This window comes from Desmodus rotundus, chromosome 5, assembly GCF_022682495.2.
Source record: "Desmodus rotundus isolate HL8 chromosome 5, HLdesRot8A.1, whole genome shotgun sequence".
NCBI classification, from domain to species: domain Eukaryota; kingdom Metazoa; phylum Chordata; class Mammalia; order Chiroptera; family Phyllostomidae; genus Desmodus; species Desmodus rotundus.
In genome coordinates this window covers 88,924,091-88,938,237 of record NC_071391.1, presented here as the reverse complement: position 1 = coordinate 88,938,237, position 14,147 = coordinate 88,924,091, and positions in this window count along the sequence as shown.

The window sequence follows — 14,147 nt, the reverse complement described above, 5'->3', positions numbered from 1 at the left end:
GTATCTTTTGTTTACTGAGCTCTTACTATCTATCAGGCATTATGTTAAATGCTTAACATATTGTAGAAGAGACTGGCTAGATGCTTAGCAATCCCATTTTCTCTTCCTCGGTACACAGGACAACTATACTTCCCAGCTTCCCTTGTAATTATGTGAAATAAGTGACTGGGTTTTAACCAGCATGATGTTGAATTGATGGGTGCCACTTCCTGGCCTGATGTCTCTGTCTTTGCTCTTCTGTCTGCCAGGTGGAAAGGGCCCAGCCAGTATAGGACTCTAAGGGAATGAATAGAGCTTGGGTACCCAAATCATCTCTTGGAGGGAAGAATTAAGGAAAGACACCATATCTATGTCAGCCTGTGATTTGAGTGAAGAGTGAACTATTGTTGTATATAGATTCTGGAATTTTTGTTATAGCAGCTAGTGTTAACTACCCTGATTAATGCACAAACATTGTTTCATTTAATTCTTATTACCACCCTGCAAGATTGGCATCATTATCAGTGTTTTACAGATAGGAAGTTAGTTTTACATATGTTGTCACTTGTCTGCATCACTCAGCCAGTGAGTGGCAGAGTTAAAATAATAGCCCAGGTCTGTTTGACTCCAGAGCTCATGCTTTCATCAGCACATTATCAGTGCCCTTCCCCATGTTGGAAGAGTTCTTGGAAAAGACAAATATTTAGTAAGTTGACAGAGAGAAAGAGAGAGGGTAAGAGTTGGGGAGGAAGAACAGCTTAGGGCTGAGTATCATTGGCAAAGAGAGTGTGGTGAGCTCCAGGGAACCTGTGGACAGAGCTGGGTAGACAGACATCTTGCTCCCATGGCCACACTGGGAAATTTTTAGGGCAAATTTTGAGGTCTAGATGGTTCCACTGTCTCATTTTCACTTCATCTCAGTCTTTGAGATGATGCTTCTAAACAGGCCTCACGGTGGGCAGGGTGGTCATTTGAGTGGGAAGAAAGTCTGTGCTCAAGTGTGGTAATAGGCACAACTTGCAGTTTCTGTCCCTGTGCTGGCGATTAGGGAAGTCCCAGACCTTGTGGTTACTATGTCAGAGCTACACGTAACAGGGAGAGAGCCCTAGATGGAACTGACCTCCAGGAGGAGACAGAGAGAAGGAAGCTGCCTGGGGACACTTGGTAGTCATTGGTTTGAGAAGAATCACAGGTATAAGATGAAGAGGTCCCCAAGGACCAGCCCCAGCTCTAGGAGGAGCCTGCTCATTGTTGTTACAGAACCTAATTATTGTCTGCCATCTGGCTGACTCCCTCCTGACTGCATATGAAGAGTCCAGAAGGGACAGAATCCCTTCTGAATGCCCCTCTTTACTGTTTAGAGGGTGACTCAGGCTCGAGCAGGGAGTTTGATTTTTGGCTGGGTGGGTGACAGGTATCCTTGAAGGAGAGGGACTTGGCAGATTTGCATTTTAAATAGAAGAGAAAACCCAGAATGTGGAGGTGACTAGCCAGAGTGACTCGGCTAGTTAGTGGCTGAATTCAAACCTTGTACTCCTGATTGAAGTTCTCTTTTTGCCTGACACAACACAGCAGCTAAGCTTGTGGAACTATGAAGACTGTGTGAGGGTGCCATACCTGTCAGCCTGGAGCAGGGGTGTCAAACTCATTTTCACCGGGGGCCACATCAGCCTCGAGGTTGTCTTCAAAGGGCCAAATGTAATTTCAACTCCTTAACAGTTAAGGAGTAGTTACATTTATACAGTCCTAAAATTATTTCGGCCTAGAGGAAAAGAGAAGAAATACTGATTTCCAAGGTGAGGGACCTCCCCTGCTAATTTCTTGAATCAGCAGAGCTGGGGCTAACAGCCTTCTCACACCTGCAGTCTGCCTGGGCCTTCACTTTATTCTTGGTCAGTGCCATGGTTCGCAAGGCTTCTGGGAGGAGCCTGTGGTTCTTGGACACAAGAGGCCTAGTTCTAGCCCCAGGTTGGCCACTGCCAGCTGTGTGCCCTTGGGCCAGTCCCTGTACCTCTGTTAGCCATTGACAAGATCAGATAATTATAACCTTCCCAGGCTGTTGTAAGGCCCGATACAAAAGTGTCAGAACAACTGATAAAGCCTTCCCAAATGAGAGAGGGTATGGTTAGTAGAAATATTCAGCAGGAAGGCCTCACACTGAGTAGAGGAAGCCAGTCCCCTTCTCAGGTCTTTTTGCTTGTCTGCATTCACTTGGCCTCTCTCTCCACGCCATATGCTTTGCTGAGCCCTGTCACAGGACGACCTTATCAGGAAGGGTGAACACCTAGTCCGTTGTCATTGCTTTACGAACTTGGGATGCAAGAGGTTAAGAACAGAACATTGATAAATATATATATATGTATATATATTTATCATGTGTATATATATGCATATGTATATATGTATATATGTGTATATATATCTGTATATATGTGTGTGTGTGTGTGTGTATATATATATATATATATCCCCTGTCATTTCAAGAAACTAGAGAGTGTCTTCCCTCTCTAGTCCAGATGATTTTGACTTCTCCAGTTTTTAGGGGTGTCATCTCCTTTTAATTCTAAACTTAACAGCAGTCTGAGTCCCCATTCCACAAATACAGGAAGTCCATCTGCTCTTGTGTTTCCATTTCTGGGTAACTTGGGGGGTTGTCAGGGAAGTCTCACATGCCCAAAGCCATTGTGGCAATCTCATAGCTCACCTCTTAGTGTCTTGTGATGGTTGCCTTTGGGCTGTAGCTGGGCACTTCAAGTGTGGTCACAGAGCCCATAAGATTTTTAAATTCTCCTGGAGGCTTGCGAATAACAAAGTACCAAAGAGATGATTTAAAACTACTCCAAGAAGTAGCCACTTGGTGCTTGCACCAGGTCAGTGCCATTCTGACAACCTTCCTTAAGTTCCTGACAGTTATGTGGCAGGGAGAGACCAGCTAACTTTCTACCTTTGGAAATCTCCAGGTTTCTGTGAATGACTTTTTTGTCTCCAGAGAGAGGAGGGGCCCTCCTTCCCCTGCTTAAAGGCCACTTACTATTATTTTTCCTTTGAGGTGATTTACAGCAGGAATATCAATATCCCTCAAGGGAAATTCCTAGTGCCACCTCTAAGATATAGTCTAGCTCAGGTGGCCCATATGGGGCTAGTTGCTAGTATAACTCTTTCAGGCTGTGGTAGGTCTAGGAAATGGTGCAGGTGGGGCCGGAGTTGCGTGGCCCAGTCCAGGGCCTTGCTACAGTCTTCCATCCATAGAGGAAAAGAGACCAGGTCCGCCTGCTTCTCCTGCCCTTGTCTGGGCTCCTGGTCTTCTGTCAGCAATATCTGAACAAAGAACGATGATTTTCAGGTGTGGGATGGAGCAGCCTAAACTCAGACTTGGGGAAAACTTGTTTTTCTAACTCCTCAGGGCTGTGAGTTCTGCTAAGGAGATACTCAGTTGACATTGCCAAATAAAATCAGTTCAGGGCACCTGCCTTGGGTACACTGCTGATGCCCAGGGCTTTGCCCAAAATGATGGACATGAACTTACTTTATATTGACATGACTAAGAAGGTTCACAAGGACAGAGAAGGCTCCCACCTGAGGACACATCCTAATTATTGCTCTGGGATGCAGAAATTGCTTTAACCCCTTGAATCACAGTTTTTTTTTTAGCTTTAAGAGTTTAAAGATCTATTTTCCACCATAGCTCTACCAGCAGCAAGAGTGCTAGATGGGAAGACCTGAGACTGGGATTTAAGCCTCAGGTTGTCAGTTGTCCTTTGTGACTTTGAGCAAGTCACAAATTCCCCGGGTCTCAGATTTCTTAGCTGCAAAATGAGGATGACACTTTTTCTTCCAACCTGTTGGGGTTGTTGAAGATGAATGTAAGTAAACATTTGTTAAGTACCCATGCCTAGGCACTGTGGGTACAAAAGTTAGTCAGATACTGACCTTTTTCAGTACATGTATTTTCAGGGGATTTAGACCTGTAATAAATAACTTTGATCTGATATCAAAAGGATCAGCTTAGATATAAAATGCTTTGTAAATTCTAAGGTGTAATACACATGCAAGGGGAGTATTAGTACAATTGATATTATTATTATTATTTTTTTTAATGGATTTGGCCTCCTTTCTATTCACTGCCAGACCAAGCACATTTTGACCACAACTCGAAACCTCTTCTCCATGTCTCTCATGGCCCTAGGAGATCTTGAAGTCCCCATTGAATCCTGGAATCTTTGCATGAACGTCACTCCCTCTGTCCTCCTGCTTCTGTTTCAGCACTTTCCCCAGGAAATATTGGAAATATGGCTTTGTTTTCTTTCACAGAATTAGTAACAAGGACAGGCAGTGGTAACTGGAGGTCAGCTGGGGGTGGTAAGTGCTGAGTGTGCACATGCCCAGCGCATGGGTCAGGGTTGGGAGGCGGCATGGAAGAGGGAAGCTCTTCAGTCTAGAGTGCAGTTGCAGTTCTTGTAATTTACAAGAAAACGAAAGTCAGAGAGGAAGAGCTCATTCAGATGATGGCAGGTTGACACCTCACCCTCACACTCATTCTGTGGCCATCTGACCTTTGGGGACATGAAAACAAGTTGGTTGATGCTCTTCTCACCTTCTTCCAAACTCTTTTCACAAGCCAATATTTGGGTGGCTGATGGAGGGAGGTCCTGCTGGTCTCTCTGGTAACCAGTAATGTCCTTTCTGCCCTCACTAACCTGCCCTTCTCTCCTACCCGAGCCCCTCTTCTCAGGACACCAAGGAACCCAAGTAGAAAATTCTCAGGATCCATGAAAGGAAAATTAGCATTTCTTTGCAGCTTTTTAGAGTTCTTGTGTATGTGGGGTTATTTTTACACTTTAAAAAACTTTGACTAGGTAAATAAATTTTTAACACATAAAAATCATTTGATTAAATAACAAATGTTCACAAATACATACAATTTTATCAACACTTTGATGTGTAGTATAAAGTTCCAAATAGGTGATTCATGTTTAATGTTATAGATTATAGAAGTTCTAAACTTAATTTCAGAAAGCTGAATTAAACAAATGCCCTGAAGCTCATGAAATTCTTATAAATGTTCACTGCTTGCGTCTACATTTATAAATTAACAGAAGGGTTTCCTTGTGAGTATGAGATGCTTGCCCACCCATTGATCCCAGGAAATGCTCCCCGTTCAACCTCAAAATGAGATATTTCTCTGGCTCCTGGGGTGAGAGTGTGCCTGTTATGTTTGGGAATGACAAGGCCAGTATGGGACTAGAGGCCAGCGAATGAGGTTCACCTGGGTATAGGTTGTCTCTTCCATGGGGAGGGAAGAGTGTTCCAGTGGCTGAAAGACACAGGTCTTGAGAACTCTCAGCCTGTCTCTCATATCCTCCCAAGAATATTCACTGTGAGAGAGATGGGGGCAGACTGAACACGGGCTTTTTCCTGAAGCTTTGGCCTGCCTCCCACATCTGAGTAAAATACACTTCCCCTACATACTCATACTCTAGCCTTTCACCTTCACCCTTTCCTCTTTTTCTTGATCCTCCCCTTCCTATTTCCCTTTTGTGATTCTTCTCCCTCCTCCAAATCTGAAGTGTCTCCACATGGAGATTGATGAGAGGAAGGATGGGGTTAGAGTGAGGAGGAAGATCAAGGCTGAGAGGTGTATCAGTTGATGGGGAGTGGGCTGCTGCTGTAACAAATTACCATAAACTGGCTAGCTTAAAACAACAGAAATTTATTCTCTCACAATTCCGGAGGCCCACGGTCTGAAGTTGGTTTTCCTAGGCCAAAATCAGGGGGCTGAAAGGGCCACATTCCCTCCAGAGGCTGTAGAGGAGAATCCTTCCCACCTCTTCTGGCTTCTGGTGGCTGCCAGATTCCTTGGCTTGTGGCTGCATCACTCCAGTCTCTGTCTCCATCCTGTTGCCTTTTCCTCTGTGTGTGTCTGTCAAATTTCCCTCTGTTTCTTTTTGATAATAAACATTTCTTAAGAGCCTAAATGTAATTGCATTTAAGAGTCACTTTGATAATCCAGGATAATCTCTCACCTCAAGATCCTTAATTTAATCACACCTGCAAAGACCCTGTTTCTACAGGGTTCTAGAGATTTGGACATAGACATTTTCTGGGAAGCCATTTTCATCCTGCCATAGAGGAAGATCATGTTTCAACCTTCATTTCTATATTTACTCAATCAGTCCTTTATTCAAGATGTTTACTGGACATTTACCAGACACTGCAGGATACTGGGAATACACTGTGAGCAAGGCAGAGCCTTCCTGGAGCTTACAGTTTAGAAGGGGAGATGTATGTTAACCAAATAATCACCCCAAGAAAATGAAAATTGCAACATTCTAACTGCTGTGAGAGTCTGTAATTGGGACTTGACTTTGTGTCACAGGCCCAAGAAACCTTCCATGAGGAGGTGCTGCTTGAGATGAAATCTGAGGGAACCAGGTAAAAAGGAGAGGGAAGAGTGTTTCAGGCAGAGGGATGAGATGGCAGACTGGAGGGTGACCAGTGCTGGTGGGATGTGCTAAGCTTGAGGTGAGGCCCATGGGGAGAGGCATCTGGGTTTCAGGAACTGTGTAGGGGTCAGTATGGTGTGTGTGCACCCTACCCTTACAGCAGTCCCAGCCTGTGGCCACTGCTTGGTACCCAGGGACTTCCTTTTTGTTCCCCCCTCAGGCACCATCCTTTAACTTCCTGCCCTATGTGGCATGTGTTTTAACAAGGAAAGGCCCCAAACTCAGTGTTAGGGACAGACCTCTTAGCTTTGGTCAAAAAAACTTTTGTCTGCCTGCTGTGTGGCAGACAGCGTGTTGTGAATCACAGGAAACAGGATGAGAAGATGACATTATTCTGGTCCTCGAGACAAGAGACTGTAAGGTGGAGGGGAAAGCACTACGGTTTAAGTGCTGAATAGTCTGTCAACCTGGGATGACTGTTAACTTCTACTACTAAATGGCTATGTGATCTTGGGAGAATGATGTCACCTCTCTGTGCCTTAGTACCTTTCAGGAGCACCCAACTCGTCAACCAACATTTTATGTGGCCCCACTGTGTTCTAGGCAGTAGGCCAGGTGCTGACAACCTTCAGAGACCTGTGTGACTAGGAGCAGACACTGGGGTTGGTTGTTTCCTCTGTTGGGACTCCAGCTCTAGGTCTGCTGCCTGCACTGCTTGATCCAATGGGTTTCCAGGGCACATGCCACCAAGTGCTTCCCGCACAGGGGCCCACACCAAGCATGGAGCTCTAGGAGGTGGCAGTCAGAGAGAGGAGTTGCATGCCCTGGGAGTGTGGACCCATCTAGCCTTCCTCCTGCCCTCTCTTCCCTCCTTCTGCGGAATATTTGACACCATCTACAGCAAACCTGTCTTGATAAACACTAGTGGTTTTAGTCTTCCTGAATGGCCCCCCAACTTTGTGGAGTACTGTTTGACCAAGAATTTTCATCTGCAACTGTGTTTATTAGCCACTATCATCAAGCACCTCTACTTGTTATTATTATTATTATTTAAAATAATGGCAGTGACCCTCTTCTTTGTCATTGAACTATTTGTGTAAAAGGGCCAGGGTGGAATTAGACAACTTGCCAGATCACTCTATTGTATTTGGCAAATCATTTTATATATCTAAGACTCAGTTTCTGTGCTAATGTGAGGATATAGATCCCTGTCTTGCCATCCTTCCAGGGCCTTTGTAAAAATCAAATGAGATTTTGCCCCCAATCCTGTTTTTACCCCTCTGTGGTTCCCAATAAGAGGCTTATCTAGGAATAGGGGTGAGGAGGGCATAACTGTGAGTGGTGAGTAGCTGAACTCTCTAGAGTTGGCTGAGCCTTACCATTCAGTGGTCCTGGGCTGTTGTGGGGGCAGGTGGGTTAACCACCCAGAAATTGTCTTATTTGGTTTCTTTTCCAACCATAGTGGCTTTTGAGTCTTCAACTCCCTCCCTGATCGCTCTCACCTTTTAACATCTGGGTGGGGGATTTTGTTCAGAGTGTGAAACAGACTTCTAGACCTCTCAGGTGTTCATAGTTGTGAGGTGTTGTTTTGTCCTTCAGTGAGGAGGGCACTTTCTGTGTGGGCAGAGGCATTGGATTGTGAACCCTTCTGCCCTGGGGCTGCTATAATGGCCAGAGTCTTGCCATCTGGGCCTGAGAGTTCAGGCATCCATGGAAAATTGTGGAACTGAACTCTGGGGTGCACTCTAGGGAAAACTGATGTGAGCACCCAGTTACTACACCACCAGATACAGCAGGGAAGGGAGGATAGGAAAACTTTGAGAAGGGCTGAGAAATGTGTTAAGGAGAGGATTCAGAACAGGGCTTACCTAGCAACAAACCTGGGTGGACAAAGAATGTAAGGAACTTGACCAATTTTTGGGTGTAGTGTGCAAGGCATACACAGGAATATAATGTGGTTCACAAGTAGAGTAACTGAGTCTCAGTCTCCTTAACTATGAAAGGGGTATGATGATGTTCATTGTGTAAGGTTATTGCAAGGACTAAATGAAACAAGATATACAAAAGATGTTTAGCATAGTGCATGGTATATAATAAGTGTCCAATGAATGTTAGATATGGGAAGATCCATTTCAGGTAATGGTGGAATAGTTTATTTGGAATAACCCTCTGGCCGATAACAGTGATAATTCTGAATAAAATATATTAAAATCCCAACTAGGAGAAGACACACATTTCCCATGTATTAGAATTTCAAGTTATTTATGTAAATACTCTACCCTCAATGAGAGGTGAACATCACTCCTTACTTCTTAAGGGTGGACTATACATGAAGACTTCCTTCCAAAGAGGACACTATGAGAAGAGGGGGAAAAAAGTGACTGTACAGCAGACAAATCTGACAAACATGATCTCAGCCAGGTGATCAAGGTCAACATCAACAGTGATTATTCATATTGGTAATACCTACCCTTGATGTGATATGATGAGAATAGCACTTAATCTTTGTGGTCTTCCTCTCAGAACCCTATAATCCCAGTATAGCCATGAAGAAAACATCAAACAGATTTCAGTAGAGGGGAATTTTACAAAATACCTAACCCAAACTGTTAAAACTGTCAAGGTCATTGAAAACAAGGAAAGTCTGAGAAACTGTCACAGCCAAAAGGAGCTTAAGAGACATGATGACTATATGTAATGTGGCATGACAACTGATATAATGTAGTACCCTGGATGAGATTCTGGAACAGATAAAGGGCATTAGGTAAAAGCTAAGGAAATATGAAAAAAGTATGGCCTTTAGTTTGAAAGGTATGAAAATGTATCAACATTGGTTCATTAATTATAACCACATATTCTCATATTAATAATAAGGAAACTGGGTATGGCTATAATGGAACCCTCTGTACTACGTTCTTAAGTTTTTTGTAAATCTTAAGCTCTTTAAAGAAATAAAATCTATTAAAATATATACCCACATCTAGATATACACATACTATACATCTATCTATGAAAACATTTATGGAAATGCATTACCAATTGATGAAGCTATATACAGTATGTAGTTCTTTTTTTAAAAATATATTTATTGATTATGCTATTACAGTTGTCCCATTTCCCCCCCCACTCCACTCCATCCTGCCCATCCCCCTCCCTCCCACATTCCCCCCCTATAGTTCATGTCCATAGGTCATACTTATAAGTTCTTTGGCTTCTACGTTTCCTACACTATTTTTACCCTCCCCCTGTCTATTTTCCACCTATCATCTATGCTACTTATTCTCTGTACCTTTCCCCCTCTCTCCCCCTCCCACTCCCTTAATGACAACCCTCATGTTCTAGTTGTTTGCCTAGTTTGCTCTCGTTTTTGTTTTATGTGTGGCCGTTAATAACTGTGAGTTTGCTGTCATTTTTACTGTTCCAATTTTTGATCTTCTTTTTCTTAGGTAACTCCCTTTAACATTCATATAATAAGGGCTTGGTGATGATGAGCTTCTTTAATTTGACCTTATCTGAGAAGCACTTTATCTTCCCTTCCATTCTAAGTGATAGCTTAGCTGGATACAGTAATCTTGGATGTAGGTCCTTGCGTTTAATCTTGGGTAATGTAATTATGATGTGCCTTGGTGTGTTCCTCCTTGGGTCCAGCTTCTTTGGGACTCTCTGAGCTTCCTGGACTTCCCGGAAGTCTATTTCCTTTGCCAGATTAGGGAAGTTCTCCTTCATTATTTGTTCAAATAAGTTTTCAATTTTTTGTTCTTCCTCTTCTCCTTCTGGCACCCCTATAATTCGGATGTGGGAACGTTTCAAGGCGTCCGGGAGGTTCCTAAGCCTCTCCTCATTTTTCCAAGTTCTTGTTTCTTCATTCTTTTCTGTTTGGATGTTTGTTTCGTCCTTCTGGTCCACACCATTGATTTGAGTCCCAGTTTCCTTCTCATCACTATTGGTTCCCTGTACATTTTCCTTTGTTTCTCTTAGCATAGGCTTCATTTTTTCATCTGGTTTTCGAATAGATTCAACCAAGTCTGTGAGCATATTGATAACCAGTGCTTTGAACTGTGCATCCGATAGGTTGGCTATCTCTTCCTCGCTTAGTTGTATTTTTTCTGGAGCTTTGAAGTGTTCTGTCATTTGGGCCATTTTTTTTTTTTTTTTTTTTGTCTTGGCGCGTCTGTTACTTTAAGGGGCAGAGCCTTAGGTGTTCACCAGGGCGGGGTAACGCTGGTCGCTGAGCTGTGACGCTGTACGAGGGGGAGGGGCCAAGAGGGAGCAATGGTGCCCGCCTCACTCTCCTCCGGGATTTCAATCCTTCACTCCGCTACCCACAATCAAACTGGGCCACTCTGGTGCTGGTTCCCGAGTAAGTGGGCCTGTGCACACTCTAGGCCCCTGTGGGTCTCTCCAACAACCTCTTCTGTGAGGCTGGGAGTCTCTCCTGCTGCCGCCCCAACCCCCAGGGGCGCTTTCAATCAGAGGTTTGAGGCTTTATTTCCCGGAGCTGGAGCCCTGGGTTGCACGGTCTGCTTCGTTGCCCGCCGTTCATCAGGTTTATCTGTGGGCGAATTTGGTGCTGCGGGGTGCTACCCGCTGCTCTGCCTGCCCCACTCTCCGCCACTCTGAGTCGGGCCCTCTCGGTTTATCTGTGCAGATGTGGGGCCGCAGGGTCTGCTAGTGCTCGGACTGCCTGCGCCATTTGTCCCACACTCCGCCAGTCTCAGTCCCACCACAGCCACGTGAGTCCTCTCCACCCCGGTGCCTGTCTCCGCCCCTCCTACCAGTCTGGATGAATGGTTATTTTCTATTTTCTTGGTGTTGGTCCCCCTTGCTGTTCGATTCTCTGTCAGTTCTGGTTGTGCGAGGAGGCGCAGTGTGTCTATCTACGCCGCCATCTTGGTTTTCCTAAAGTATATAGTTCTTTATATTTTTCTTGCAACTCTTCTGGAAGTTTGAAAAAAAATTTAAAGTTATATAATCTGCAAAAACAAACAAACAAACAAACAATAACTCCAACTATTTTGAGGGATCAGAGAGCCAGCAAAGCAGGCAGAATCCAGAGGGTCATGTTATTTGAAAGGAGGATATCAAACTGTAAGATCCCTGAAAGCTCCTCCCAATTCATGGAGGAACATGGGGCACTAGAGTCCATACAAGAATGAGTCTTAGTCTTACTGGGTTGATAACTAAGTCCGTGATCAGGGTTCAAAGCTGCTGGAGCAGCTGGAAATTGAGAAGGAAAACTTGGGGAAAGAAGGGAGCCACAGACTAGGGAGCCCCAAATCTACCCACAAATTCTTCTTAAATCTTTTTTTTTTTTAATATATTTATTGATTATGCTATTACAGTTGTCCCATTCCCCCCCCACTCCACTCCATCCTGCCCACCCCCCTCCCTCCCACATTCCCCCCCCATAGTTCATGTCCATGGGTCATACTTATAAGTTCTTTGGCTTCTACATTTCCTACACTATTTTTACCCTCCCCCTGTCTATTTTCCACCTATCATCTATGCTACTTATTCTCTGTACCTTTACCCCCCTCTCCCCCTCCCACTCCCTTATTGACAACCCTCATGTTCTAGTTGTTTGCCTAGTTTGCTCTCGTTTTTGTTTTATGTGTTGTCGTTAATAACTGTGAGTTTGCTGTCATGTTTACTGTTCCTATTTTTGATCTTCTTTTTCTTAGGTAACTCCCTTTAACATTTCATATAATAAGGGCTTGGTGATGATGAGCCTCTTCAACTTGACCTTATCTGAAAAGCACTTTATCCTCCCTTCCATTCTAAATGATAGCTTTGCTGGATACAGTAATCTTGGATGTAGGTCCTTGCGTTTAATCTTGGGTAATGTAATTATGATGTGCCTTGGTGTGTTCCTCCTTGGGTCCAGCTTCTTTGGGATTCTCTGAGCTTCCTGGACTTCCCGGAAGTCTATTTCCTTTGCCAGATCGGGGAAGTTCTCCATTATTTGTTCAAATAAGTTTTCAATTTTTTGTTCTTCCTCTTCTCCTTCTGGCACCCCTATAATTCGGATGTTGGAACGTTTCAAGGTGTCCTGGAGGTTCCCAAGCCTCTCCTCATTTTTCCAAGTTCTTGTTTCTTCATTCTTTTCTGGTTGGATGTTTGTTTCTTCCTTCTGGTCCATACCATTGATTTGAGTCCCAGTTTCCTTCTCATCACTATTGGTTCCCTGTACATTTTCCTTTGTTTCTCTTAGCATAGGCTTCATTTTTTCATCTGTTTTTCGAATAGATTCAACCAAGTCTGTGAGCATATTGATAACCAGTGCTTTGAACTGTGCATCCGATAGGTTGGCTATCTCTTCCTCGCTTAGTTGTATTTTTTCTGGAGCTTTGAAGTGTTCTGTCATTTGGGCCATTTTTTTTTTTTTTTTTTTTTGTCTTGGCACGTCTGTTACTTTAAGGGGCGGAGCCTTAGGTGTTCACCAGGGCGGGGTAATGCTGGTCGCTGCACTGTGACGCTGTACGTGGGGGCGGGGCCGAGAGGGAGCAATGGCGCCCGCTTCACTCTCCTCCGGATTTCAGTCTTTCACTCCACTATCCACAATCAAACTGGGCCCCTCTGGTGCTGGTTCCCGAGTAAGTGGGCCTGTGCACACTCTAGGCCCCTGTGGGTCTCTCCAACGACCTCTCCTGTGAGGCTGGGAGTCTCTCCTGCCGCCCCAACCCCCAGGGGCGCTTTCAATCAGAGGTTTGAGGCTTTATTTCCCCGAGCTGGAGCCCTGGGTTGCGCAGCGGTCTGCTTCTCTGCCCGCCGTTCGTCCGGTTTATCTGTGGACGAATGTGGTGCCGCAGGGTGCTACCCGCTGCTCTGCCTGCCCCACTCTCCGCCACTCTGAGTCCGGCCCTCTGGGTTTATCTGTGCAAATGTGGGGCCGCAGGGTCTGCTAGTGCTCGGACTGCCTGCGCCATTTGTCCCACACTCCGCCAGTCTCAGTCCCGCCACAGCCACGCGAGTCCTCTCCACCCCGGTGCCCGTCTCCGCCCCTCCTACCAGTCTGGATGAATGATTATTTTCTGTTTCCTTGGTGTCGGTCCCCCTTGCTGTTCAATTCTCTGTCAGTTCTGGTTGTGCGAGGAGGCGCAGTGTGTCTACCTACGCCGCCATCTTGGTTCTCTCAAATTCTTCTTAAATCTTTACCTGACTCCTACACTGTGCCTACACAGTGGGACTCTAAGGATTGATCCAGCAAAGAGCTGGAAGCTGAAATTCAGTTTCCTTTTGAATACCAGAATATTCCAATTTTTTCATGTACTCTTCTCTTAGTTTTACTAAACTTAAGGGGTTTTTTTTTTTGAGGAATTTACTCATTCCCTCCAAATTGTCAAAATTATTAGAATAAAGTTGCTCAAAGCATAGCTTCATTATTTATATATTATCTATAGAATCTGTAGTAATAATTACCTTTTAATTCATTTCTGATATTAATAATCCATGTTTTCTTTTTAAAATCATCCTTTTAGATGTTTATAAAATATATTCATCTTTTCAAAGAATCAGTTTTTGGCTATATATGTATGTATAATACATAGATATGTAATATATATATTTTTTAATTGAGGTATAACAGACATACAACATTGTATTAGTTTTAGGTGTATGATATAATGATTCAATATTTCTATGTATTGAAAAATGATTATTAAAATAAGTCTAATTAACATTCATCACCAATCATAGCATAGATTTTCTTCTTGTGACAAGAACTTT